Source organism: Eulemur rufifrons, chromosome 1 (genome assembly GCF_041146395.1).
Source record: "Eulemur rufifrons isolate Redbay chromosome 1, OSU_ERuf_1, whole genome shotgun sequence".
In the NCBI taxonomy this organism is placed as follows: Eukaryota; Metazoa; Chordata; class Mammalia; order Primates; family Lemuridae; genus Eulemur; species Eulemur rufifrons.
Genome location: NC_090983.1, coordinates 83695661 through 83720642, shown reverse-complemented (window position 1 = coordinate 83720642; position 24982 = coordinate 83695661).

The window sequence follows — 24982 nt, the reverse complement described above, 5'->3', positions numbered from 1 at the left end:
TAGCAACCTATCCTTTTTGGACTGTGGGACCTGATGATTAATAATATCAGACAGGGATAAGGGTCAGGTAATAAATTGAGTGGAAAAAGGATAGGGAGGGCCATTTTTGGCTGCATATTTAGCAACCCTGTCAGCTCTATCACTTCCTAGGGATACAGTATCTGTTTCTTTAGCGTGAGCTGGGAAATGAACAATAGTAATCTTAGAAGGAAGGTGAATAGCTTGGAATAGGGCAGCCTTCAGTACCCAACAAAGGTGAGAACAGAGAGGCTTTGTCTTTTATAGAGAAAGTTCCCACCAACGTTCCCACTCTGGTCAGTTTGCAAATGAGGGATGCAAGCTTCCTTAGTTCTGATTGGTTGGCATTGAGTTCTGATTGGTCCACACAGGTCATAGTCTATTGGTTGATTCAGGTGATGTAAACAGAAAAAGAGAGCTATGAATTTCCCAAAGTTGAGGGAGCATGAGAGTTTTGGGGGAACTCAGAGCGTGTGAGTGACCTTTAGTCAGCAAATGGCTCCTTGGCTCTATTTTGAATGTAGACCCAGTTAGCCACTCGGGATCCAATCTTGAAGGATTGGCTCTTCCAGGGTCACAGCGGAATGCCTTAGTTACCCTTCATCAGTGCACTATCTTCCAATTTATTCCATGGGAAGGCCTCCACTCAGCAGTAAGACAGGATGATAGTTTTCCGTTTATGCCTATTGATATGGTTTGGATGTTTTGCCCCTCCAAATTGCATGTTGAAATTTGATCCCCAGTGTTGGAGGTGGGGCCTGAGGGGAGGTGTTTAGGTCATGGGGGTGGATCCCTCATGAATGGTTCTCTTTTTTCCCCACAGTAAAAAGTGAGTTCTCCCTCTATTAGTTCACTCCAGGGCTGGTTGTTTAAAAGAGACTGGCACCACCTCCTCCCTCTCTTGCGCCTTATCTCCCCATGTGGCAGGTCTGCTCTCCCTTTGCCTTCAGCCTTGCTTGGAAGCTTCCTGAGGCCCTCATCAGAAGCAGGTGATGGTGCCATGCTTCCGGTACAGTCTGCAGAACCAGGAGCCAAATACACCTCTGATCTTTATAAATCACTCAGCCTCAGGTATACCTTTATAGCAAAGCAAAACAGACCAAGACAGTTATACACCGTTCTTTGTGTCACAAATTCCAGAAACATGAAGATAATGATGCGGGCCACATTGTGCAACTTGTGATAACATTTTAGGTAATTTATCACCTAGTCTGAAACATCACGGAAAGAAAGAAAAAACAAACTGCCTTTAAACAATTACCCTCCAGGCATCTGAGCTACGTTTCTTTCTCAATGCTTACCCTGACGATTTGTTTTAGAAATTAGAATACATAGAAGCATAGTTTGGGGAGCATAGTAAATAAGCACTATCTGTTTAGAATTATCCAGGGAAGTTCCCCATCTGTGGGATGGGATTCTTGTTGGCAGAGAAATATTAGCAGATAGTTAATAACCACCTTTTAATGAGGATGATAATAGTGATGGTTAGACAAAATGCACTCAGATGCTTCTGGGTAAAGAGCATCTTTTTACTGAATTTCAAGAAATTATAGAAGCATAGCAATTAGACAGAGTGCTAGAAATTATCTACAATCTAGTAAAAAATCATAAAGGGATTAAATGCCTTTAAAAAATTCTACTTTAACAACAGCTAATATATAATAAGGCTCCTTGTACAATGCCTAGTACAGTATGCTTTTCTTTATCCATATTGTCAGGGTTGATTTGTATTTACATAAAATGGCATCACATATAAGAATATTATCTGAGGTATGAAAAATATAATTCCCCCTCTATAATTTCCTGCACTTGTCACTTGGGGCTGGGGATTCCAAATGTTAGGCTCATTCCACTGGGTTAAGAGAGTGTCTCCTTATAGTTCTTATTAAAATGCTCACAGCTCGTCTGGGGGGTAGCACCATGCACAAAACATATCAGTCACAAAGCGAAATGAGGGGTGGGGTCCTCAACCAGGTGGCTGTGGTTTGGTTGTTTCTTTTCATCATACTCCTGCCCTACCATCGGAACTGGTTACCTGACCAATTCGTCTGGGTATGTAGCCTGAACAGCTGAGTAAGCGGTGATGTTATTTACTATTTACCAAAAAGGAGAAGTGATATGGGGGTTAGGTTGGGAATTGTGGGGCATCAAGAATAATGAATACCAGATCCTATATGGGTTTTATTTCAAAAGTATTTGTCCTGACATTTTCTTAGTAAAGAGCACTGCTTTTTTAAATTTACTGGTCACAGGATCATAATGGAGTAAAAATAAAAAAGGGGAATGTCAGAGAGGATAGGCATGGCTGAAAATCCAGGACACAGGGTGTGAGGTTTGATGAGGGCATCTCACTTCCTCCTACCAGAGCTGTTAGCCACAAAGAGTCATGCAAGATTCACCACGTAATGAGAACCGCAGTGCCCATTCCAGTCTGGGGGAATTCTGCTGTGATCTTCAGGTGCTGACCAGGAAAGGAAGCCCCAGGTGAGGCACCTCAACAGGAGCACTGTGTCCCACAGTTTTGACAGATTGCCTAAGAGGATATTAGGCTGGATTTAGTTATTTTCCTGACAACAAGCTTAGAGATGTAGATGAGTGGCCAATGTGGGAATGAATGTGCTTTTAAATATTTTTAAAGTAGAGATTTTCTGACCTTGCTTTTGTACTTATTTTGCAGCCTGGGAAAGCAGTATGCTGCAGTGGGTAACAGCATGGATTTTGAAACTGAATAGAGATTTGTTAAAACCCTGGGTCTGAGTAAGTTCCATTCAGAGTCTTGGAACCACAGTCCCCTAATGTGTTAAAATGTGGGGAGAAGACCTACCTCAGGTAATTGTTGCAATTTTAAATGAGCTCATACAAGTAGTTAGCATACATCATTGAAAGTGTCAAATATGTTGTTTTTGTTAAGGTCATGGTTATTTTCTTCCTCATGGTATCAACTTGTTGATGTTGATCATTCTGGAAATGTGGATGGACTGAACAGAATGACCTATTCACTAAGTCCGATTCTTGATTTCATTGCTATGTCTCACTATTTCGTCTGAATTGGCTGCTTGTTTTGGTTTCACCTAGACCTAGTGTCCATAAGGAATAGGGGTTAATTCATCTTAATGAGCTAATAAATCATTTAAGCTGGTTTCTCTTGGTGCTTGCCTCTCCCACTTTCTCAATTCTCTGTATTTTGCCTTTGGAGGGAAGCTTGCAAGTATAGCTATGTGAACTAAAATAAAATCTTAAGGCCCCATCTGACTGAATGGATCCTCTCTTGACTCCAGAAATACCCTAAAGCTGAGTTGCTGGCCATGAGCAGGGGAATCAGACATGCCTCATCATGCTCCCCTCCCTTCTAGGAGATGTCCTTTGTAACTCGTGGACAGGCCTAGGGCTACACAAGACAAAGCTTAAACCACACCTGCAGGTCATCAATGTACGTAACAGATCACTTGAGTCTAGGTATATGTCCAGTGGGTTGTCTCTGATTAATAGACTTCCTTATCTTAACTTAAAACATTCTAAGCCTTTAGACAAAGCTTCATTTCTTTACCCAATTATAAATCAAAGAATCTTTAAACCTACCTATAAATTGTAATGCCCCACTTCCAGATTTCCTGCCTTTTTGGGCCAAACCAACGTATACTTTCCATGTATTGATTTGTGACTTTACATGTGTAATTCCTTTCTCCCTGAAAAGTATAAAAGCAAACTGTAACCCAACCACAGTGAGATCATTTGCTCAAGGGGCTCTGGACGTGGCTCTGTGTGCCATGGTAGCACATATTCAGCTCAGAATAAACCTATTTATTTTAGAGAGTTTGGGTTCTTTTCCATTGACAGTGGGAAGATTTGTAATTAAATTAGAAGGTTCATTTAACCTTTATATGCTGATTTGTCTTTGTGGGGACATAAACATTTTGGATATGTTACTGAAAGTTTGAAAGTTCAGCACTTATCCCTGAGGCCACATCAGAAGAATGAGGGCAAGTGGTTTGAGGAGAAGGAAAGGGAGGTTTATTAATTTGCTGGCAAATTAAGAGAATGGGAACTCTCGTCTTAAAGCACCATCATCCTCTGTATTAGCAGAAATACTGAGCTTTTAAAGGTAGGTTTTCAGCCTCAGGTGATTGCTGTTTACCTACGATGTATGGTCCTGATGGCCCCCATCTCCAGCAGGGCAGGCTCTCGTGACCTCTGCCCAGGCAATTCTCTTGAGCTGTCTGCTATGATACAAAGAAACAAAGAACTCTCCTCCACCCTTCTGATTACTGGCTTTGGGCAGGGATGCAGGTTTTAGATCCCAAAAAGGGTGAGGGGTTTGTAAAAAGACAGCTCATAAAACATTTTTTTGCTCTTTTTCAGTCTGTTCTCTCTGTTACAGATACACTGTATCAGGAAACAGCACCAGTTGCATTCTTTTTCCTGAAATGATAATAAAGCAGATAAAATAGGAGTGATCACACTGAGTCTAAACTTGGTGCAAGCTTTATGTATTTAATGCCAATGAAATGGGATTTCCCTTCTCTTTTAATTCTCTGTTAGGTTTTTAACTTCCTGATCTTTCATGGAGTCCAGGTTGTTAAGTGTTTGTATCACTATGAACTCTCTGGCTCTAGGCACTACCAAACTTCTTTTGTGTGTCTTATTTGTAAGCTATAGTGATGGAGGTCTGTTTCTATGTACTCTTCCTATGTCCCTTCCCAGAACTTTTTTCCCTCTGCCTTGGAATACTCCTTTCAATGGGTTAGGGGGGACCCTGCGGGAAAAGGTACATTTAACAAAATATTGGCTAATTTGAATTCTTAGAATAATGTGAAATTGCAAATGTTTGCTGATTCTATTGAAGTTAGTGTTAATGAGTCAGGAAATCATTTCAACTTATTGCAGATGAGCACTACTACATTTAAAGCAAAGGTTAGCTCCTTAGTTCTAAGTGTGCATATGGCCCCAGAGCAGGGGAAGGTAGGAGTAGATTAGATGAGGGCTTTATAGTCAGATAGCATGAGTATGTGTCTTGTTAGGATATGTAGTATATGTAATGATTTGGGGCTTGTTATAAAATTTCTCTGGGCTATGACATTCTCATGTCCAAAATGTAAAAAGTAGGACCTTTGTACTAGATTTTATTGTTCTCTCTTATTTAGAGTTGCCAGATTTAGAGTTCTGGATAGAGGATAACCATTTAAATTTGAATTTCAGATGAACAATGAATAAAGTTTATTACAAATACGTACCAAATAATGCATAATTTTTAGTATAAATATATCCCATGCAATATTTGGGACAATACTAAAAAATTATTCATTGTTCATCTGAAATTCAAATTTAAATGTGTAATCCTCTATTTATCTAGAACTCTATGCTTCTCCCATCCCTCCATTCTGTGATAATTCCTTATGTTTTCCTGGGAAACTTCCCCTCCCCCAGTCTATGCCCTATATTTCAAATAGAGTTTCTCTTGCTTAGCACAAAGCAGAGCAATAGGATGCAGGTTTTGCCAATTAGGCACAAAATTCTCCTTGTTGCTGTTCTTATTCAAAGTTGGTTATGTGATTACAGTGGTCCAGTTGAACTCAATCCTGGGACTCGAGGAAGCAACTCTAGAAGACAAATTTACTTCCTTTTTTTTTTTTTTTGTGACAGAGTCTCACCCTGTTGCTCAGGCTAGCGTGCCGGGGCATCAGCCTAGCTCACAGCAACCTCAAACTCCTGGGCTCAAGCAATCCTCTTGCCTCAGCCTCCCGAGTAGCTGGGACTACAGGCATGCACTACCATGCCCGGCTAATTTTTCTATGTATATTCTTAGCTGTCCAAATCATTTCTTTCTATTTTTAGTAGAGATGGGGTCTCGCTCTTGCTCAGGCTGGTCTCGAACTCCTGAGCTCAAACTATCCGCCCGCTTCGGCCTCCCAGAGTGCTAGGATTACAGGCGTGGGCCACCGCGCCTGGCCAAAATTTACTTTCTGATGGGACTGATGAGCTACAGATATAAGTTAGAAGTTGCTGGCATCTGTTTTGCCAGCAACATGATTTGAGAGACTGCTGGAGGACTGAGACAGGATGGTACAGTATAGACTTCACTGTTGGAGAGAGTGAGATTGTGCACTGATGACATTGTCTGAGCTGGATGTACCTGTGCTTATAGCCAGCTCACCCTGCATTTCTGGTTATTCGAGTCTTTTAAAAACAACTTTCATCACCTAAGAGCACATTCAGGAATAACATTAATCGGGTGTCGGGTGTCGTCGGGCAGATGTGGGGCGGGGAGGGGATGGATGGATACATACATAATGAGTGCGATGCGCACTGTCTAGGGGATGGACACGTTTGAAGGTCTGACTCGGGGGGGGGGGGGGGGTAGGGAGCAAGGGCAATATACGTAACCTAAACTTTTGTACCCCCACAATATGCTGAAATAATAAAAAAATAAAAAATAAAAAAAAGAAAAAATCTGTGAATCAATTTTAAAAATGAACAATAACATAAATAAATCAAATTTTAATGATTAATAATTCCTCCACTCCCATTTAAATTTGAAGTAAGGTGGTTTATGTGTAAGAATTCTTTTGGCTCCAAATCTATTCTTTTCCCTATAAAATCTAAATGCTGTTGAAAAATTATATGGCAACACAAATTATACATTAAGAAGCATAACAATGGACTTTGGCTCAGAAATCAGACTTCTGGGACCATAGTTTAAAGAAATAACTGAAAAAACAAAATCCATGGAGATGATTATATTCATTTTCACATTATGTATTATATGGAAAAATTGGAGACAATTTATAAGTTGTCTAACAATAAGAGATTTAATAAGTAAAGTATGGAACCAAAAACTCAACAGAATGGCCTACAGCCATCCACATGCAAAAACGTGGAAAACGTTTGGTGTACAAAGTTCACCAGAAAAAGCAAAATACAAACTTATGTGTTCACTATGACTGTGACTACATAAAACTATGATTAGATTTTATAAAGGAACATATAAAAATAAAAACCACTGTGTTATATGGATGGGATTAGAGGTGATATATTTAAAAGGAAAATCCTTTATTATTGCTGTTAAATTGCTCTTTACAATTTGAAACAGAAGAAAAGATTTTGTGATCTTCTGACAGGGCTCTGTGAAGTTGGAAAGGAAAGAAACAAACATTTATTTCTGTCTTAGCTGAGGATTATTGGCCACCAGAAAGAGAACCCCACTCAACTCAGCTTACGTAAGAGAATTTGCTGTAAAGATACAATATGAATTCAGAAAGATAATCTTACTGGGTGCAGGAGGGGGTAGGGCCTACACCCGGAGAAGCAGGTGCTGGCACATCATGGTCTCACCAGCCCCAACTTCATGTGAACAAACTATCAAAGTTTTAAATAAAGACCAGATCGAACCTGGCACTTGCAAGACCCTGAGAATGAACGTCTCGTCCTCCTCACCCTAATTACATCCCATGGGTTCTGTATTTAAAACTTTGCCATTTTGTTCATCATGTATTTTTTGCATTAATTTTTCTTTCTTAAAATACTATAATAAAATATTATTTACCTTAAAAAAAATAAAAACAACTATCTTGCTTAAGCCTTTTTGAGTTGGGTTTCTGTTACTTGGTAACCAGTAGAGTTCTGAAAAATATAGAGCCTGATCAAATTTTGTGAATACTAAATGAAAAACTAGGTAAAGAGTTAAACAGAGGGTCTGTCACATATAAGATGTTTACCAAATATCATTCCTTTGTCCCTCCACACTCCAATCCCCATAGCACCACACACAAGCCCTGTACCAACACAACAGTAATATATGAGTAAGCACGGATGGAGTCATTTAAATTTATCCCTCCGTGAGAAAGAAGCAAGTTAGGAAAAAACCTCTTAATAACTATGGAGTCAGGCACATGTTTTCTTACCAAAGGAGACTACTATATTTTCACTTCCTGTAGGCACAAGATATAGCAGTTCCTCTCTCAGTATATAAAAAGCTAATGCTTGCTTATCTTGTTAATAAGCAAGTCTCATAATGCGAAAATAAGAGAAACTTCAATCTTCTTGGACTCATGCAATTTTGCTACAATTACTAGTTGGACTGGGGGAAGATGATTATTTGAAAACTTATGATAACTAGTAAACATTGGGGGAGATAATTGAGCTTTAATTTTGCTTACTGAGATGAAAAAATATGATTCTGTTTGAATCTGTGTTAAAATGTGTATGTGTGCAATGTGGTGTAGTTTAGTGTTTCCACTGGTAAATTCAGTGAGAATATATTCAATAGAGTCCAGCAAACTGGTCTTAGGGTGAGATGTTTAAATATTACAAGTTATAAGGGAAATCATAATATATTCTGATGGGTTATAGCATAGTCATGGCTTCTTTAATTACAGTATTTACTTTGTTTTTATGTTTTTCAATCATGGAGCACAGGCAGTGACTTACAGTCAAGGCTTTGGAGTTACATGAACTTGGAACAGAATCCAGGTCTGACAATTGCTAGCTTCGTGGGCACTAGCAATCACTTTAATCACTCTGATACTCTGCAACTTCTTTAAAACAAGGTGCTATGAAAACTAGAGATAAAGTGCAACAGGTAACTGGCAAAATATCTGGAACAAGGTAGGTGCTCACAAAATTATGATCTATGGAGATAGCTGAATCACAGCCGTGCTGGGTTTTTATAGCCTAGTCTCTGAGAAGTTGATTGCCAGATCCATAGGGCAATTTTTCTTCTGTTCTATTCAAATTCCTTGCAGTTAGAATGTGCTACCACCCACAGGTTCTTCTAGCTACATTTCAAATAATTATTACTTTATAATCCCAGGCAGGGAAGTTTATAACTCCCTTCATAATTCTAAAACATCCCTTCTAGTCCCAATTACTTTCTGGTATTTTATTTTGGTTTCTTCCATTTTTTTCAATCACTATGAAGTTAACACTTTAGCTTTGAGTATGATACTTTCTTTTGTGTCTTTGATCCATCCTTATCCCTTACACACATTTAATCAGACATATATAGTTCTAAATTGTTTACCAGGATTCAAATTGATGGCACGAAGAGACGCTGAATCAGGGTACGCAACACTGCAACACTCAGTTCAAGATAGTGGTGGCAGGCCTGTTATTGGCAAAGGGCATGGAGCACAATTAATAATGAGGGGCTGGTGCTGTGAGTGAGGCTGCTAGGGTGGGAAATTTAAGGGGGCACTCTGAGGGTTCCGCCAAAGCAGCACAGGCCCTGAGAATAAATGCCTCCTAAATTTTGTGCCCCACGGCCTCCCTCCCTTCACCCTAGTCCTGGCCCTGAATTGCAACACTAAGTCACATTGGCTATAAATGTAGAATAGCACTCAAAGCTTGGAAAAATAAACATATTAACTGTAGTTAATATGTAGTGAATTATATTAGTAACTTATAGTGAATTAATATTAGAAGACCATGATAAATTTTACATACACATGGGGCTATATACATACATACACACAGACACACACATATATATATAGCATTCTGTTTTTAGGTTACACATTAAATAGTACTAGGCAAATTTTAGAAGTTTTATGACCACGTTTTAAAAGACATGAATAATGATAGAAACACTGGCACACATCAACAAAAATGGAGCAAAACAAGTGTATCCCCATCTTCGTCTCACCATGAATTCAGTGATTTGAAATAAATGCTATGTTAAACACTATGAGGAAATATAAAGTTTCATCCAAGGAAATTATGTACTTTTGAGGATTTTTTAAAAGTTTTCATAGGAAGTATAGCTCTGATCAGCAAAAGTGAGATGTAGAAAGGACAAAAATAATGTATTAAATGATTCTCTTAAATCTACTCCCTTAAAGAACACAGCTAACATATATTTTCCACAATGTTGTTATATATGCCTTATTTTACTTACGTATAAAGTAGAATTTTTTTTTATTTTTCCTAATAAGTTATTTAAAATACATTTCTGGGTATCAAGATTAAATTTTAATTTATAATACCTTTAAAAGTCTTTCTACTTCTAAAAAACAGTTTCTGGGAATACAAATACACACATATATTTATAATATATTTCAGAAGCAAATTATTTTATAATTAATCAGCACCATGTGAGGACATACATTTATTAGTTTGGCTCTAGGTATTATTTTGGTTCAGCACATAAAAAAAATCATTAGTCTATTGAAAGAGTGGTTTTCAAAACAGCAAAAACATAAAGTGTTTTCTAACTTCCTTTGATTGTCATATAAAGTGTTAATTTTTTCTTGAGATATTGAAATCATAAAACATAGTATTTTTTCTGCTATACTAATTGATTTTTATAAATTGGCCCATTTCAGAAATTTAACTTTGTGAATACATTTGAAAAAAGAAAGAAATGTCAGAGTATTTTAAGGCACTTCTGATAACTTCCTTGCCTAGCAGAGAGAGAGAGAAAAAAAAATACTAGTCCAAAAACAAATTTTAAAATCAAGGAGTTGATTAGCTGCCCTTTAAGTTTCCAAACCAGAGTAATTGGTTGGTCATCCTTCTTCCTTTAAGATTAAGGCTTTGCTATTTTGTTCAGTGCTCAAGGAAAATTTACTATAAATTTCACAGAGCACACGCAGAAGTCCCCATCACTGCTACTTTCAAGTGGCTTTTTTCCCTTTCAAGTGGCTTCTTTCCCCGTACTCACTTTGCACTGTCTCTAAGACTCCTTGAGGCTAATCTTTGCCGTCAGGTGTGAAGGAGTCCAGGTGCTGTGCATTTTCATCAGCTCACACTGCATACTGGCACTTGCCACATACTGTGGGTGACATTTGGGGTAGGGGTCAGGTAATATAAGCTTTGCAAAAGAGAGACTTTTCTGCTGCCTTCTGATGCTTTGTGCCTTTTGTCTGCCCTTCCCCTTTCTTCTCTTATTGTGAGCTTTTTCCTTTTTCTTTGGAAGAAAGTTTACCTGCTACTGGGAAAATGCTGAGTGATCTATAGCTGGGAAGGGACAGGCAGGTTTTTGATGAAGTCTCAAGTTTTAGCTAGACCTTTTTCACCTGTCACTTGGCACCAAATTTATATACTTCCTAACTGCTGGAGAAGACAGAAAGATGGTCTTTCAGTCAGGTAGAGTGATTTCCTTTAAATTATATTAACTCTCCTCCATGCTGATTATTAGGAAAAACAAAGGCAGAGACATTGGTTAGAAAAAGCCAATCCCTCTGCTCAGACCAAAACAGGTTAAATGTTCTTTTGAGGGAAACTCTTTAGGTTGCCAACTTTTAAACATGCCCTCCTCCTCTAAAAAGTGTTGGGTTCTGATCCTTATGTTTGGGGGAATGCCCTTAAAAATTCAAGGACTTCAAAGTGATTAAATTTGTTTCATTATATATCAGATCTTAGACTATTTGGCATAAAAGAAAAAGCATTAGACTTGGGTCAGAAATTTTATAACGCAGTTTTGACACTGTAACTACCTCTTTGAAAGGCATTAGAAAAGTTACTTTCCTTTCCTGGGTCTCAGTTGCCTCATCCTTAAATATGGGATTTCAAAATAAATCTCTATTCCAGCTTAAACATTCCATGAATCCTGGTTATTCTGTTTAATGCCATGGATAGAGTTCAGAAGAACTATAAGTCACAGTCATGTCTGGAGGAACCTACAATCCAGTTGTAGGTATAAGGCTGCCCGTGTGAAATGAGGACTAGAGAACAGACTATGTTTTAGACATGAACTGAGTGGAACAGATCATATGTGTCAAAACATTTCAAAAGAGAGAGATCAGCTTGTGCTCAGATGATAGAAGTTTCCTAGAGAGTGTTCAACTTGGGTTGGGCCTTTAAGGCAGGTATCAGGTAGATGGATAAAAGGGAAAAGGTAGCAATAATAGGAATCCAATGAATGGAATCTGTGTGGCAGGGATCCAAATTTGAGAGTGGATGGGGTAAAGTCCAGTAAGGAGATGGCTCAATATAGCTTTTGGTTCAAATGGTAGAAATTTGTCTATTTTGAACTTGCATGTTTTAGTTCAGGCCATTATAACAGAATACCACAGACTGGGTGGTTTAAGCAATAAACATTTATTTCTCACAGTTCTGGAGGCTGGAAAGTGCAAGATCAGGATGCTGGCATATTCAGTGTTTGGTGGAGGCTTGCTTCCTGTTTCACAGATGCCTATTTTTTTACTGTGTCCTCTTGTAGTAGAAGGGGCAGGAGAACTCTCTAGGGCCTCTTGAATAAGGCCGTTAACTCATCATGGTTCTATTCTCATGACCAATCACCTCCCAAAGGCACCATCTCTTAACACCATCATGTTAGGGGGTTAAGGCTTCAACACATGAATTTTGGGGTGACATAAACATTCAGTCCATAGCATTGAAGAACTCTTATTTCCAACCTTCTGAACAGTTTAGATAAGAAACAAACTAGGGCCTAGAGTATAGACAGATCATCTGAGCTGTCTATATACGTTTATGTGTTATTCACTTCTTAGGAGAGTTTCTCTGTATTACAGCCCATTCTCCCTTGCTTCCTCTTTGATTGAATATTTTGTACCTACATTCCTCAGAGACTATCCTAGGGACAAAAATTTTATTACTAAAACTAAAGAGTTTATTCCACTCTTTTTGAGACTTCCCAAAGTTTCAGATACAAGGAAAGTTATAGAAAAGTCTAAAGAACAGATAATCTTTCCATCCTTAAATCCCAGAACACAGTCATTGCGTTTGGATTTACTGCCTAATCACACCTTGCCTCATCTTCAATAATCCCTCTGTATCTTGAAGTTCCTTGGGTTATGCACTTGGTTTCCTGTCCTTCAGAACCGTAGGGAACCTCAGAACATCTGTTACTATGACTATTTGGAAGCTCCAATACTGATGACAGGCTTCGGCTGTGGATACGTACCTGGCCTGCCAAGCCCAGAGCCATGAAGTAACCACTGACTCATTTATTTTCATGATTTAGCCACATAAAATGATACGGATTGCTGTCTTCCTTTCTCACCCATTTTATAGTTTTTCAAAATTATCCTTTCTACTGAGTAGGGAAGAAGGAAAATGCTTGAAGATACTTGCAACGAGGTCGTAGAATCTTACATTAGAAACAAATGGGCAGCAGGAAAGGGTTTGCTCCATCTTTGGGTTTCAGGCAGGCCAGGGTGTGCATCCAGGTTTCCTCCCAAAGGGGTAAAGATCTGAGGTCCTTCTCTGAACCAAGACTAAGGGAGGTGAAAACTTTCCAAGCTCTGCCTCATTTAGCACTGAGGAAACACCTCCTGATGGATGTGGCCCTGTTTGCTTCATATTCCATCTGGCGTTCATTAATTACTGAGAGCAGTAATGATGACTCAAAAGCCATTTTGTAAAACAATAAAGTGGAAGATGCTCCACAGAATGTGTAATGCCCTCCACGTCTATTTTATCCTGCCAGTTTTGAACAGGTGGGTCTATTACATTTTTTGCTATTCGTCTCATATGACTGACTTTCACTCTTACAACTTTCACAACTTCATGCTAACTGACTAAAAAGGTGCTTAATTAAATGTGTGCTTGGTAATTAGAGAGTTTTCACGAGAGCAAGTACAGATGGAGCAAATGTAATTGAATGGAGGAACATAACAATCCAGTGAGCTTTTATATAGATGTGGAGTAGTATGAGCAAGATATTAGGAGACAATCTTGGAAGAATTCTAATAATGGAAGGCATTTTATCCCCTCCCTTAAAAATGTAATAGTTTAATCTCTTCAGATTCACACTTAACTCAAGGAGGGATGGCCAAACATTTATTCCTAATATACTGGACCATTAGCGGGGAAATCCTATGTCCTAGTTTGCCTGAGATAGTCTTAGTTCACATCTTACAGCAGATGATGTTGGTTTCCACCTATAACACCCTGGTGTTCACATTCAAGTCCATGTCTAAGGTGTCCTGGGGCAAGCACCTGTGACCCTCTCTCTGTAAGGCTTTCTCTAGGCCAAAAGAAAGGCAGGCAAGAAGTGTGTAGTTGTTTATGCCCCTGGGCGTGGCCCTCAGACTATGAAAGATGGAAACTGAAGGATAAATAGCCCAATTTCTTTTCTCCTCTGGGGATGACTCTGGGGTATGTTCTATATGTTCTAGATTGATAGTCAGAGTTTCTCAGGAGGATTGAGCCCCTGTTGCCTACAGTGGTAACTGGCTGATGTATATCTATTACTGGCTTCTCTTCCTCCCTGTCTCAGTTCCTCACTCTCCTACTGGTGTTCCCCCGGGATACTCTCCCAAATAAATGGCCTGTTCTCAAATTCTTGTTTCTACCTCTGCATCTCGGCTAGGACACCCCAATACAAGCTTGCTGTGACTGGATAATTTTGAATCCTCTTTTTTCTCTCAAAATTTCTTAGTTTAGATATAAATTGAACAATCATCTGAGTCATTAAAGATCAGGATATATCCTTGCTGGACTCATCTAACACTGTAGACAATCTTGCCCTCATTATTTCAATATTTTTTATTGAGACAACAGTTCTAAACAGTCCTTTACTTATTCTTTTGCAATCTTCCAGGACAAAGATAGCTGGAGTATTCTAGTATCCTCAGACACCTCCAGGGAGTTCAATTCATTCCTCTTTCTGTGTTTCTATAACATTTTATGTATATATTTATGAATTAAACACTTAGAATAAAATGTTACAATTACAATTTACATAACTGTTTTTTCTAAGAGATTATAAATTCCTTCAGGTCTTAGGGCACTGGTTTATTTATCTTTTAATTTCCGAAGTATGACATAGTACCTAACATGTTTAAGTGATATTCATTCAGCGATCAAATGAATGAATTAATGAATGAATGAGTCGCATGCCTAAATTCTCAGGTCTATTTCCTTTGGAAATTAGGTCTGGATTTCTGTATTAGAGAAAGGACGCTTACTGAATAATAAATTGTTCCTGCCCTAAACCCATCTACATTTGCTGGAAAGAAGTTGCATAAATATCTATGGCTCATTTATTGAGTAATATCAAAATTTTCTCTTTGTTAACTTGCTAGGTTAGAGCTTAGCACTTGAAGAAAAGCAGTCTCTAAAGGCACATAGGAGACCGATAGCCTCTAAAATAGCTTGGGGCAAAATTCCGCCCACTAGGGTTGCTCTGTATTTGTAGGGTGGCCAAAGATTGTGTAAATTCTACTCTCTGGAAATGAATCTCTAGGAAAAAAGAGAGAAGGCAATACATATGCATATATATAGTTTGACTCTTGAAGAATCCTGAGACATTTCTCCAGTATCCCATGAAACCTGCCATATACCCAGTCCTGGAAATACTGGAAGCCTAAAAATGTGTCTAGGTGAAATATTGAGGTGCTTTGCCACCCTACATTTCTGAGTATCTTTGAAAAGCTATGTTGCCAAAGGCAACATTTTATACCTCCTACTTGCAACCTTAAAGAAGCAAACAAATGCAGAGAGAGGAGTGGATACGTGGGGTGGGGCCAAAGCAAGAGATCACTGTGTAAAGCACGGGAACAGAAGAATCATGCTCTGAAACGAGTTCTCTCAACCTCCTCGGCTTTCTGACTTGACATCTGGCTGCTGTAACCCTCAGTTTTCAGCTTTTGTCATCTTGTATATGAAGGTGTCTTGGCTCACTTTGTGAAATAATGAGTGCTATTTTTAGTCAGCTTTGGGATTATACTAAGGACCCTAGGGTGCAGAGCACCTCTTAAACTCAAGACAGAGTGACTAAAACAAGGTAGGCGCCATGCAGCAGAATATCCAGTTGGGGCAGATGGCCAGATCTGCAGCCCCCTCCTGGTGTTGGAGCAAGAGACTAGGAGACAGGGCTGAGGCCAGTTACAGGGGCTCGCAGAGTGGGTGCAGGTGTAAAAGTCTAACTAAGGGGGTTTGGTAACCACAGACAAGAACCAGCTTCAATCAGCTTGTCAGCTATCTAGGTCACCTTACATGAACTTTGGCTAATTACAATATTGTTTGCATTGTGGTTTTAAAATTTCTCTCCCCTTGAAATCACGATGACAGTTCTAAAACAATTATATAAAGTATGAAAATGGGAGGGAACCCAATTCTAGGAATTATTACCCAAATTCTTAGTAAAAACTAACTCCTTAACCTTGAATATTCCTTCCTTCAATTAGTAGGACTTCACAAGACCAAAAATCCCTTCCTTTCAGGTCAGCTACTCTGTTCTAGCTCTCTCTCTCTCTCATACTTTCACTTTCAAACTTTGAATAAAAGCTGTTGCTTTGACATATGTGTTGCATCCTTAAATTCTTTCCTTCCAACAATCACCAAGAACCTAAAAGAACCTCCACTTAGAAGACAGTAACCCTGGGACATGCAGAGAGTGACACTCCTCCAGAACTACTAGGGCTTAAGGACATCTATGATACAACTTTCTGTGACAGCACAGCAGAAATTCTCCTATTTTGAAACTCAACTTTCGCAAATGTGAAATGACTCCGGAAGTCATCTAAGCCACGCTTTCATGGCTTAAAGGCAAATAAATTACTACAATCAAAAGCTGAAAGTCAATAGATAAAATGTGGAGGAAATCAAAACCCTAATTGTGTACAGCATTCTAAAAGTTTTAAAATAGTTTTTCTCTGTTATCTCATTATATTTTATTCCCACAATAAATTTATTAAGTGAGAAAGAAAAAGAGGATACTGAACATGGGGGTGGTAAGCCATTCAGCTATTTATTAAGTCAGAAGATGAGCTCTTTGATATCTCAGTGTCCTCATAGCTCATCTGAAGGTGTCCCCATTGTAGGTCTCCCCCACTCTTCCAAAGAACCACTCCCTCCTTTATCTACGCTATGGACACATGTCCCAGGTCTGGGCAATGATATCCCTTCTCACTGAACAGCAACGATCGGTCCAAGAGGTAGACATTATTTTTCTTGTTTATTTGTTTGACTTTTAGCTTATGACTTTAATTTTTTTTAATTTTTTATTTTTTGCTATGCAAATGCTGAGAGAATGAAGCCATCTTTTCACTGGGATCTCTAAACTAGTAGTACTAATCTGGAGCTGTTAAGGGTGCCTTCCAAGCATTTAGAGAAACATACCTTCAAAGTGAGAATTTATTTAAAAAAAAAGAAGAAAGAAAAGAAGACAATGACAAAGTGGAATTTGAACCCCTGTGTCCCTGTGTTAGTCTATAAAGTGATATCTTAGTTCCTGCAGCTCTTCCTCAGCCTGGGTATCTTTTCTACCTTCCTAAGCCAATAAATGCTCCCAAGTTTGTTAGTGTGTTTAAGCAGCTTTGGGTTATGTTATTCTCCCTTGCAACATCTGACCTATTATAAAGATAAATAAATCGTCTTATAGAGTGCAAAAATGACTCAATCATCTATGAGATTATGGGACTTTAAAGCAGGCGTTAGATGAGTGAATTTAGCTAGAAGATGAAGAGGGTAGGGTTGCTAGAGTGTAGTGAAGGGTGTATGTCAAAGAAGGGAGCCTTGGCTGGGTACGGTTGCTCATGCCTGTAATCCTAGCACTCTGGGAGGCTGAGACAGGAGAATTGCTTGAGCTCAGGAGTTCAAGACCAGCCTGAGCAAGAGTGAGACCCCATCTCTCCCAAAAACAGAAAAATTAGCCAAGTGCAGTAGGGTGGTCCTGTAGTCCCAGTTACCTGGGGGGCTGAGACAGGAGGATCACTTGAGCCCAGGAGTTTGAGGTTTCAGAGAGCTATGATGATGCCACTGCACTCTAGCCTGGGTGACAGAGGGAGACTGTCTTAAAAAAAAAGAGAGAGAGAGAGCCTTAAGGACATGCAGGATAGGTGGAGGGAAAGGGAGTGGAAGAAGGCTGGAGTGGAGCCCGAAGAATGTGTCAGTATCAAATGCTTGAGGACATATTACAGGCCAGGAAACAGTCTAATGCACACAACTTGGTCAGCTCACCGAAGGTGTCATCTAATGCCTTGCATGCTATGCCAGTCTGGAAGTACCCAGCAACCAAGATTATTCTTGAGCCTCTTAAGCAAGCACTCCTGAATATTGCTCTCTGTTAGCCAGCCACAGTACAACCTTTAGTTTACTAGTAAAATTCTTCTCCTTGGACAGGGGTAACAAGCAGACTTCCTTAATCCAGAGCCTGCATAAGCCTGATTTCTTAAGAAAGCACTAGGCTTACTTAAATCCTATTTAAGCAGTCAAGAAATTAAAGATTCAGCAAAATGAGGATTATCATATTTTGTACTCATTTAAGCATTCATAAAATCTCTTGACTGCTAGAAGGATCATTGCCTATGTAAAACCATTGGCTTAGGGAGAGATTGAATGACGGGTAGAAAGTCAGGTACCTCGGTATAAAGCTTGCCTCTTCACAAAACATTGTGATGCATTTTTTAAAGGCACATTTTTTTTTTTTTTTTTTTTTTTGAGACAGAGTCTCACTCTGTTGCCCGGGCTAGAGTGAGTGCCGTGGCGTCAGCTTAGCTCACAGCAACCTCAAACTCCTGGGCTCCAGCAATCCTCCTGCCTCAGCCTCCCAAGTAGCTGGGATTACAGGCATGCGCCACCATGCCCGGCTAATTTTTTTGTATATATATATTTTAGTTGTCCATATAATTTCTTTCTATTTTTAGTAGAGACGGGGTCTCACTCTTGCTCAGGCTGGTCTCGAACTCCTGACCTCGAGTGATCCACCCACCTCGGCCTCCCAGAGTGCTAGGATTATAGGCGTGAGCCACCGCGCCCGGCCTAAAGGCACATTTTTTAAACATATCAGTTCTGAAGTTGGTTTGGTAAGTAGACTCTTCATATTAACAACCATGAGTTCATAGATAGTTGAACCAGAAAGCCCTGAGGTTGCAATCTGATCTTTGCTACCCTAGAGAACACCTATCTAATCCTACAAGTGTTTTTTGCTAATCACCATGCTAGCTCCTGATGCTACCATGGTGCACAAATCATGGTCCCTAATGTCATAGAGCTGCTAGTCTGACAAGAAGGAAGATGGCTAGACAAGTAAGAGTTTAAATGTGAAGAGACAGTTATGAAGGAAAGGTTTAGGGAATTTAAGGGAAGTTACAGCAGTAGGCTGTAACTAATAACCTAAGGGAAGAGAAAGCTTTTCTTTCAAAATTGATGTTTAATGCAAGAACATAGGGACAAAACAGGACCAGCCAAGTAAAAGGGGCTGTAGAGAATATTTTAGGCAGCAAGAACAGTGTGTGTGAGAACAAAGCATGAGAAAGGGGAACATTGGCCCTGGTGGAAACACAGTATGTCCATTATGGTTTGGACATAATGGTGGGGTGAGGGAAGTCTGAGGAGCAGTGGAACCAACATAGTAACTAACATAAATAGTATAAATAGGTACTCAAAAAATATGGAATCAGTTAATGTCTCTAGGATCAGAGCAGTGTTCTATTAGTTAGAAGAATCAAATTCCAACTCGAAGGTTTTCTCACTCAGATTCTCATTAACTGGTCACCAGGAGGCAGATTGCAGAGAGTCTTGAAAATTATTTTAAGGAATTTGGATGATGTGTTTGAAGTTTCTTTGAAATAGCTATCCACCCACCCGTCCATTTGCTTTAACAAACATTTATTAAGTTTCGATTGCATGGCAGGCACTGTGGCAGGAATTAGCTTTTAATTAGAGAATAAACTAGACATAGTTTCTGCCTGTGAATTTACAGAGAAAGTAGAAGAATGAACAATAAACAAGTAAAGAAACAAACATGTGATATAACTTAATGGTACAATGAAGGAAAGAACCTTTTGCAGTGGTAGAGGACAACAGCAACGAACACCTAGCTAAGCGGGTAGGAGAGGTTTCTGAGAGGATGTATAACTAGAGCTGATAAAGGAAGGATAAGAAGCTGGTAGCCATGTCAAGAAGATTCTAGGCAAAGAACAGCCCCTGTGAAGGTCCAGAGATGAGAAATATCTTGAGATGTTTGAGGTAACAAAGACAATAGTTTGACTGGGGTGTAAAGGGAAAGAGAGTGTGTGGTTCAAGGTGAAGCTGAAGGTTTACCAGGTCATGCAGGGGCTTGGTAGGCAATATTAATGAGTTTGGATTTTATTTCAACAGCAACAAGAAGCCATTGAAAGTTCAAACAGAAAGTAACATGACGCACTATATTATCTTTATGCCTTGCTATGTGGAGAATAGATTTGCATTAGTCAGCTCTGGCTGCCATAACAAGATAGCATAGACTGGCTTAAATGGCTTATTTTCTCACAGTTCTAGAGGCTGGAAGTCCAAGACCAAGGCTCCAGAAGGGTTGGGTTCTGGTGAGGCCTCTCTTCCTGGCTTGCAGTTAACCAAATTCTCAGTTTTTCTGTGGTCTTTCCTTGTATACCTAAGAAGAGACAAATATCTCTGGCATCTCTTCCTTGTCTTATAAAGACACTAGTTCTAGCAGATCAGGGCCCCATCCTTATGATCAAATTTAACCTCAGTTACCTCCATAAAGGCCTTGCCTCCAAATACAGTCACACTGGGGACTAGGGGCTTCAACTTACAAATTTGAAGAAAACATAATTCAGTCACAAGATCACAGATCAAGAATATAAATAGAACAGTAGCTAGGATCACGATTGTGCCTTGATGTGAGTCATGTTCATGGGTTGGATAGAAGCAGATGAACTCAAGAAATGTTTAGAGGTAGAAGCACTAAAACTTACAGAAGGTGTAAGTTTCCCACTACTGAGGTGGGAAAGCCTTGGGGAACAAAGATTTGTAGGAAGGAAGCAAGAGTGTGGTGTTGGAATTGTTATATTTGAAAAATCTTTGAGCCACCAAAATGGAGATTTTTTTGACAATTGAATATAAGAATCTAGAAGTCAGAAAAGAGAGATGGAGAGATCTGACAATTTTGGGAATCATTTATATAAAAACTGTCACTGATGACACCGAGCTAAAGTATCACCAAGAGAGAACACAGGGTGGGTGCAGCTGAAAGTCTTCAGTACACTAAAACTTAAAAAAAAGAGAAGAGAAAAAGCCATCTGAAAAATAAGGACGAGAGAAACACAGGAAAAAACCAGGAAAATGTGTTGCCAGAGGTAGAGAGAGATTTTAAGAGTAGATGTCTGTGTCAGGGTCCCCAAGGCCACCCCAAGGTTCACTGATTCTCTAGGAGGACTCACAAGACTCAACATATAGTTGTACTTACGATTATGATTAATTATAGGGTAGGAAAGGACATGAAGCAAAACCAGCCAAGGGTAAATGGAGATGGGTAAATTCCAGAGGAAAGAAGGTGCAAGTTTCTGGAGCTCGTCTTCCAGGGCACTCACACAGAACACAGTTAATTTTCCCCAGCAACAAGTCCTAACAGCACGTATGAAATGTTGCCAACTTGGAAAGGTCGGAAGAGACTCAGAGCTCAGACTCTTTATTGGGCGCCCAATTCCTGGAATGTATGAAAATTCTGGACTCCTTGAGGGATTTGGGTGTTCAGCATAAACCATGTTGTGTGCACAGGCAGTTTAGGTATAGTTAGCCACTCTTTTAAAAAAAGCCATATTGAAGTGTAATTTATATACAAAAACACCAAACATTTTGAAAATATACAATCTGCTGAGTTTGGACACATGCATACACACCTGTGAAACCATCCCTACAATCAATGTAATAGAAATCTCCATCACCTTCAAAATTTTCTTTGTATCCTTTTGTTATTTTTGGTTTGCTTTTGTGGTAAGAACATTTAATATGAGATGTGTCTTCTAAGCATAATACATAAGTGTATAATACAATATTCTTTACTATAGGCACTATGCTGCACAGCAGCCTCTAGAGCTAATTGATTTTGCATAACTATAGCTATGTACCAATTGCACAGTAACTCCCTGTTTTCCCTCCCTCCGTGGTAACCACCACTTTATTCTCCATTTCTGTGAGTTTGACTGCTTTGGGTACCTCATCTTAGTGGAACCATGCAGCGTCTTTCTGTGCTTGGCTTATTTCACTTAGTATAGTATCCTCCAGGTTCATTCATGTTGTCTCAAATGGTAGGATTTCCTTCTTTGTTAAGGCTGAGTAATATTCCATTGTGTGCATATAACACATTTTCTTTATCCATTCATCTGTTTATGAATGCTTGGGTTGCTTCCATATTTTGGCTATTGTGAACAGTGGAACAGTGCTTCAATGAAAATGGGAGTATGGATACCTCTTTGCAATCCTGATTTCAATAATCATTTCTGGGAATAGTGGGAACTCTCCCCAAATCCAGCTTCCCAGATGCCAGCCAAACAGGCCTTTCTAGGGATAAACAATCAGGTCTGTTTTGCTAAATCTTTTCTATACAGTGTCAAAGTGTCAGATGCTGTTTATGAAGGTTAAAGCTAGACAGAACCAAAGATTGTCATTGAATTACGTGCAAGAAATTTATTCATAATGGTCTAAAAGCAGTTTTCACACATTCCAGAGTAAGCTAGTTTGCCGTGGGTTGAGGCATAAGCAAGCATTAAAGAACCAAAGAGAGTCAGTGTAGACAACTTTCAAGAAGACTCAAGTCACCTTATGAAGGTGAGCACAGAGAATATGTTAGCAATAAATGAAAGTCGGGTAAAGGGTGTCTTTTGTTTTTGTTCTTAAACCAGGAAGTCTGGAACATACTGAAAAGCTAGTATGCACACGTTGGTAGAGAAAGAGAGGCTGAGGCTACCAAAAAGAAAGAAGATAATTAAAAGGATGAGAGTTCTGAAGAGGTATCCAGCATGCCAGAGGGAAGGTTGTCCTTCTAATTGGAAGAGGGACTTTCCTTCATTTTGGTGGGAGGCAAGGCAGAATGGATGTGTTCAAGGGCATGGAGATTTGAGGTTTCCATAACAAAAAGTAGAAATACAGTTTTGTTATTTTTTTTTTTCTGGTACCATTTGTTTCCTCAAAGAAATAACAGGTTAGATTCTCTGCTGCAATTTCTATGCATGTGGGTATTGAAAGATTAAAGAAAATAGGAGAAAGTTAAGTAGAGAAACACAGTAGAATTGCCAGTCTGTTGAATGCTGGAGACCACAAATTAATAACTGCAATATGTGCCTAATTCAGTGCTTTCCTTAGAGAAAATTTGAGAAGATTGATGTTGGGCAGTCAGAAGCACACTATAGTTCAGCTTAGGAAACCGTAAGCACACGATGAGGTTTTGAGAAAACCCTGAAGAGGCGAAAGTGGACAGCAAGGGTGAAGATTTCTTAAAAAAGAGTTTTTCTGACTCGGCTTTCCTGTCTCGTGTCTCAGGGGATAGACCTAGATGTTCAATACTGTCCAATCATTTTATATGTGCCAGACACATGTTCTGGATGATAGAGATGGAAAACAGAGAAAGATAGTTTTGCATAAGTCTCATTTACCACAGTATAAAAGAAATAATTTAAAAAAATCAAAAGTAAAGGTGATAAAATCATTTCTTATCTGCTCTCCTACAGGTAACTCAATGCGTTACATTATTTGGAGCTAATGTGATACTTTTCTGTAGTTCCCTTGTGACTGTATACAAAATACTCTGGCATTATCGTATTTAGAATTTATTTTGTAACTTCCCTTTCTTCATTATAATGCATCCCACTAATTAGTTATTTCCTTACTCTATGGCCATTCCAGTTTTATTTGTTGGGTTTGTTATAGATAGTGCACATTATAGATGCAATGCTGGGAGTTGCTATTTCCTCTATTTTAATAAACCAAGGCTTTAATGAGGTGTCTGGCTGATACATAGCCCGGAATTTAGAAGAGAAATCAAGCCCTCATTTAAAACTGAGGATCTAGACTTTGCTAAAAATGCCATAATACTTTTGGCAGTCTGGAATGACAAGAGAACAAAAAGTTATTTTCAACGTTCATTTTATGGTGATATTATTCTTGAATATGTAGGCATGTTCTGATGAAAGCATTTCCATTTTGAACTTAGGGAAAGTCTTGAGTGTAAAAATAAATTGAGAAAGTTATTGTAGCATTTCATTAGTATTTCTCATTCCATTTCAGCAACCTCTAAAAGGGAAAAATTCTAGAATCAGATGTGCAAAAATTCATGTGGAAGAAATAAATACATCTACAATGACACTGTGTTTATCCACGTCACTGACATCCTATGAAGCTATCACAGATTCACCACATTTTGTTTAACAAATGTGTTCCTAAACATTTTAATGCAACAACAATATATTTAGTACCACTGTATACTAAGAACTATGCTAACGTCTCTATGGAAGATGCAAATGAACTATAGTCTTTGCCTCCTGGATTGCAGAGTCTTACTGTGGGAAAAAGAAATGCATGAGCCAGTTTGAGAGGAGTGTAAGACAACATCAGCAAGACCCTGAATATGCGGCATAGAAAAGCTTGAGTAGATACAGCCCACTTACTCAGGGCTGTCAAATCCAGTTACTATTTCAAGAATTAGCAGCTCCAGAGTAAAGCTTCAGAATAAACTCTGACATGATTGAGCTATTTCCAACTCTGGATTAATCCGTTTCCATTTCTTCGCATAAAAATTCTGGGCTAAGTACACAGACTGCTGAATGTTGCCTGAAAACTCCACCTGGTTGGATGCCCTCATGACTGACACTTGCAACTCCCTCTGGCTGGAAAACCACGCCCAATTCTTCAACCTGTTTTGGTCACCAGATTCTATCCCTTCAAAAGTAACTCAAACATCCCCTACTCAGAGATGCTTCTCAGACCCAGCTTAGCTGGATTAGGAAACTCCCTTTTTGTGTTGTTAAAATATTTTCATTTGCCTCTGTTCTAGAAATTACCACTTCCCTGGTAGTCTGTATGTTTCCTCAAAGGCATATATTCCCGGGTAGCCACCTGCACGCATGCGCGCCATCGCCAGCCCCTAGAGTAACGCCTGGCACATAATAGGCTCGATAAAAATTACCTCATAGTTGAATGAAAGAACACATTTGATAAGGAGAATATTCTAATTAAATGTGACATGAGCCTGTCAATTGTTTCAAAAAGATAGAACAAAGGCATGATGGTCAAAAGCAGTATGACTTCTCCTAGGACCTGAGAGGAGATAAATTTGATTGATTGC